The 5,654-nt window shown below is 45.1% G+C and overlaps 1 pseudogene; it reads left to right on the top strand.

The window, feature by feature from the left end:
- The first annotated feature begins 1,596 nt into the window (after window positions 1–1,596).
- Window positions 1,597–5,654, top strand: part of LOC115063606 — a 110,494-nt pseudogene continuing 106,436 nt past the window's right edge.

Below are 5,654 nucleotides of genomic sequence, written 5' to 3'. Positions count from 1 at the left end.
CATTCCTCCCTAAAATAGGGAATAAAATACCCATGAAAGAAGTTGCAGAGACAAATTTTGGAGCTAAGACGAAAGGATGGACCATCCAGAGACTGCCCCACCTTGGGGTCCATCCCATAATCAGTCACCAAACGCAGTCTCTATTGCATATCCCAGCAAGAACTTGCTGAAAGGACACTGATATAACTATGTCTTGTGAGGCTATGCCAGTGCCTGGCAAATATAGAAGTAGATGCCCACAGTCATCTATAGGATAGAACACAGAGATCCCAATGGAGGAGCTACAGAAATTACCCAAGGAACTGAAGGGGTCTACAACCCTATAGGTGAAACAACAATATGAACTAATCAGTACCCCCAGAGCTCGTGTCTCTAACTGCATATATAGCAGAAGATGGCCTAGTCAGCCATCATTGGGAAGAGAGGTCCCTTGGTCTTGCAAACTTTATATGCCCCATTAGGGGAACACCAGGGCCAAGAAGTGGGAGTGAGTGGGCAGGGGAGCAGGGTGGGAGGAGGGTATAGGGGTCATTCAGGATAGCATTTGAAATTTAAATGAAGAAAATATCTAATAAAATAATTTTAAAAAATATTAAAAAGAAAAAGAATAGTTACTCACATTTGTCTCTCCGAAACAGCCCAGAAAGACTGGTTCTTGTGGTCAGCACTGTTTAACCCGAGGGGTTAAATAAGTTACCCAAGGGCACAGAGCAAATAGGAGAAGATCCAAGATTCAAGGTTGGGCCTACTCAGCCCCCAGGCCCTACACTTGGCCTCTGTGGTTCCTGGTGTGTCCCTACCAATGCCACCATGTCCCCTGATTCTCCTTAGTCTCCTTGTCTGGCCTCTTACCTAAGAGGAAGGTAAGAGGAAGGTAAGTTCCTAAGGTCCTCATATACCTTCTCAGTTCTCCCTGGAAATGACCCAGGAACTCCCAAAGTATAACCCAGAGTCCATGGCTCAGATAAGTTCATGTTCACCACAGCCAGCCCTAGCCTGTCACACAGATAACAAGATCAACTCCTCCACAAGACTGTAGACGTGCCTCACATTGCTGCCTCTTTGAATCTAGCACAACTCTTTGAAAACAGTCCAGGAATATACCTTAAGGATCAAAGGATGAAGCCACTTCATCAGGGCACACAGTTGTGGTGACAGATTCTGGTTTCGATCCCAGGAGTGAGCAACATACAGCCTCATTTTCTCCTAGAACTCCTTGCATGACATTAGGACTTCTTTAGTGAGTGCTTGTTAATTCTCTCTATCCCAACTTGGCCCATCTGCAGCCATTTCTAAAAATGTCCTCACAAAAGAGTTAGCTCAACTGTAGCAACTCATCCTTCAAATTCCAGCACTTTATCCCAGCAAAACCTGGCCCCACCCACCCAGCAGGTCCCCTGTGGCTACAATCCAAGCTACCATGCATTAAGACTGTACCCTGTAGGGAGGCTAAGTGTTGTGTGTTGTGCCCCCACATCAAACTTTCCTCTGGTGCCACCATGGGGGAGAAAAATACGTGGAAATCAGTAACTGGAGGACCCTGCCAGAAACAGTAAGTGAATTTTTTCCAGTCTTCACTGTGACAAGTCATGGAACATGCCCATCTTCAAGAGACAGAGATACAATCGTGGTTTCTCCAAAGACGAAGAAAGTTGCTGTCAAGAAAGCAGTGGTGTCTTCAGAAGCCGGTGAGAGAGAGAGATGGAGAGCAACATGATTTGAAAGGTAGTAATGTCACCGTTTAGCTAGAAGTGGTTCATTAAGGATCCAAATCTGGGTTTATCTGTCTCTAAAATCTGTCCTTCATTGCCATATAACTTTCGAGAGAGTTGTATTACTTAATATGCCACTGTAATTCTGCCTATGCAACTGGAATTTATTGTTCATTGCCTAGTTCTCAACTTTCCTATTATTACAACCCTTTAATACAGTTCCTCATGCTGTGATGACCTCTATCATGAAGTTATTTCTTTGCTACTTCATAACTGTAATTTTGCTGCTGTTACAAATCATAATGCAAATATCTGATATACAGGATATCTGATATGTGACACACACACACACACACACACACACACACACACAAAGGGGTTGCAACCCACAGGTTGAGAACCACTGGTCTAGTAGCTGCAGGTCTTGGCTGTTCTGGCTCACGGTCCAGGAGTTTGGCTGGAGACAGTGAGTAGAGGCTGGCCTGAGGCGGAACAGTTTAAGAGATGCTGATTCCACCCCACAGACCTCTCCTCCTCTTCTTGGAGATTAGCCCTGGTGGTTTTTCATGTCGACTGTAGAGGGCAAGAATGAGCAAGCCCAAAACAAGTTACAGAGCTGAGTCGAGAGGTGAAGGTGGGCTGGAAAGAATGGGAATTATCTCAGCTATTTCCTTATCTCTGGAACATGGTGCCTGTTTTGACTCACAGTTTAAAGGATACAGCCCATCATGGTGAGGAAGACATTGCTACAGGGGCAGCTCTGTCCCTGGAGGTAAGAGCTTGCTGCTGGCAGTAGGTGTAGCAGGAAGTAGAGCTGGGCTGCATTTTTCCAGGCCTGCCCCTACCCTCCACCCTACCCTACCACCTCCAAAAGGTTCCACAGCCTCCTTGTCTCATGCAGGGTTACTATTGTGGTGAGGAAACACCATGGCCAGAGCAAGTAGGGGAGGAAAGGGTTTACTGGGTTTACACTTCCATATCACCGTTCATCATCAAAGAAAGCAGGACGGGAACTCAAGCAGGCATTGCTGAGGCTGTGAAGGAACACTGCTTACTGACTTGCTTCTCGCGCCCTGCTCAGACTGTTTCTTATAGAGCCTAGGATCACCTGCCCAGGGATGGTCCAAATACATGAGTTTGGGCAGGGCATATCACACTCTAACCACAACAGAGACACTGCAAAATACAAAACAAAGTAAGTGGGTGTTGGTCATTATGTGCAAGCTTGTCCTGAAAGGCTGTCTAGAAAACACTTTCTACTCTGTGAACCATACCTTCTCTGCCAAAACTACTCGTCTCTGCAATCATAAATGAAAGCAGCAATAGGTAAACTTGTGTATTCCAATAAAACTTTATTTAGAAACACAGGCAGCAATCACAGTTGCCTGGGAGCTATTTGTGACCCTTAGATTAATAGCATTTACTTTTACAGAGGTTTTGAGTCCTATCTGGAACTATTTTAGCATACATTTGTGTGTGTGTGTGTGTGTGTGTGTGTGTGTGTGTGTGTGTGTGTGTGTTTGTTCCTGTTTATAGGAGTGTACATGTAGATTTCAGGTACAGGTACACATGTGTGTATATACATATGGAGGCCAGAGGTCAGTCAGCCTTGGATATTAAATTTTCAGAACCTCCTACTGGATCTGGACTGGAACCAGCTGACTTGCCTAGGCTGGCTGATCAACAAGCCCCCAGGAGCCATCTGCCTCTGCCTCCCCAGCATTGGAACCAAAGGATACGCCACCATGCCCAGTTCTTTACATGGACTCTGGGAACTGAAACCAAGTCCTCATGCTTGCCTGGCAATCACTGAGCTGACGACACCATCTCCCCAGCTCCAATCTTACCATATCTTCTTGGTGACGTTACTTTTCTTCTCTCCTGACCTTAAGCTTTTCCATGTGCAAAGTGGGAAGGCAGAGTACTTTAAAATTCTTATATTCACAGTCTGAATTACATGTCACGTCATCTAAACGGTATATTCTGAAAGAATGTAGCTGAGGAGATCACTCTCCCCTGTAAATGAGTGCCACGTCCATCCTCAGTAGTATCGCTCACCGGCACAGGCTGAAGTTCTATGGTTTTATTTCAACAAGATTTACCATGCAAAAGCCACTGATCAATAGAAACATAATTTTAGCTCCATCAAAGTCTAATGGATTATTCCATCTATCTGAGCAGGAAGTCAGCCAGATATACGGAATGAAAACACACACTGATGCTTTTACTGATGAACGGGTAGCAGTGCTTTACTGGTGAGCAGTAATGAGACAATGAGATGCTGGGAGCATACTGCAGGTGATATCAATGAAGGTTAAAGAGAAACATGCAATTAGCTGATCCAGAGAGACAGGCTATCATTAGGGGACACGATGGAGCCGCATCCTCGGGGAACACAGACTTTAACTGAAGGTCATTGCATTTATTGTCTCCGTTATTGGCACCTCGGTGCATGTAATTCTGAGTACCTCACTATCACAAGAGGATAGTTTTGCTTTCTCACCCCTCTGTTAATCTTCCTTGCCAGGCTGCTAGCCGAATTACAAATAAGAATATTTATATTAATAACTGCTGTAAAGAGCAAGGTCCATACGTCATCCATCCCCTGTGACTATCCATAAAACCAAGGCAATATGTAAAAAGTTCCCAGACACCGGACAGGGAGGCAATTTTTAGTCCATGGGGAATCTGGACAATGTTTGGGGACTTTGTTTTCTGTCACAGGTAAGGAGTGCTATCTCATAGGCAAAGTACAGTGGTAACCTTAAACATCCTACAATCTAGAACACATTCACACAAGTGTGTGTGTGTGTGTGTGTGTGTGTGTGTGTGTGTGTAAGACCAATCATGTGTGTTTGTGTGTGTGCATATATGTGTGTAACCAATCATGTGTGTGTGTATGTGTGTGTAACCAATCATGTGTGTGTGTGTATGTGTGTGTGTGAACACACACGTGCTTGTGCACACTACACATTATAGAGTGCAAAAGGCCCTGGGCACACAGACAAGCACTGGAGAAGCCAGGAAAGTTAAACATACAGCTTACTTCTTTAATGGAATGAGGTGCTTAGCTGCTCTTCCTGGGATGCCAGGAATGATGTAGTTTTACAACCTGGTGATCTTTTGCTGCCTTGGTGAGACAAGCTCTGCCCATATCTTTCAGAATCTTTGTTTTTACTTATCCTGGACCCTTTCCTCTAAATCGTGAGCTTTGCTTTTTGGCCACAAACCCAACCTTATGAGTGGTGTCACTTGGGCTTCACAACAGCCTAAGTGATTTCCATGTGATCTTAGGGCCAGGTCAATCCTGACTCCGACAGGCGTTACATTCACCCAAATCATTCTCCCTAGACTCTCATCTTGAATGTTGTTTCTAAGTCAATATCTTATGGATAAAGCTGTATTTACTTTGCAAAGAGCTTCAATGCAAATATGTCTTAACTTGTTATACACTTGGGACTGAGTTCATTGTTACCTGAATACTTTTTTTTCCTCCAAAATTGTGCTATGCTTAAATATGTCTGAAGTAAAATGATCTGAGCCAGATTCTAGAAGTCCTGGTCCAGCACCAGTTACAATAAAATTGGGCTGAGCTGAGTTTCATTATTACCTGGCTCTAATGGATTTCCCTGTCTGCTGTAGACACTGCAGGGGAATCACCACAGTGCAGGTGCATGTGGGTACTCATGCCTATATGTGTATGAGAAGATTAGAGGTCAACACCCCTATGGCTCTCCACCTTATTCGTGAGGCAGGGTCTCTCACTGAGCCTGGGGCTCACCAATTCACATAAGCTATCTAGACTTGAAACTCTAGGAATCGGAAGGCGAGCCATCTTTGCTCCGGTGCACTGCCGGGGAGAGAGCGGACTGGAGAGGNGGGACCCGCAGCTGGACCCGATCGTCCTGCGCCTCTCCTGCCCAGGAGGGGTGTTCGCCTGGC

The sequence above is a fragment of the Mus pahari genome, chromosome 1 (assembly GCF_900095145.1).
Source record: "Mus pahari chromosome 1, PAHARI_EIJ_v1.1, whole genome shotgun sequence".
NCBI classification, from domain to species: Eukaryota; Metazoa; Chordata; class Mammalia; order Rodentia; family Muridae; genus Mus; species Mus pahari.
The sequence above is the reverse complement of the archived record's forward strand: the minus strand, read 5'-3'. Positions and strand labels throughout refer to the sequence as shown.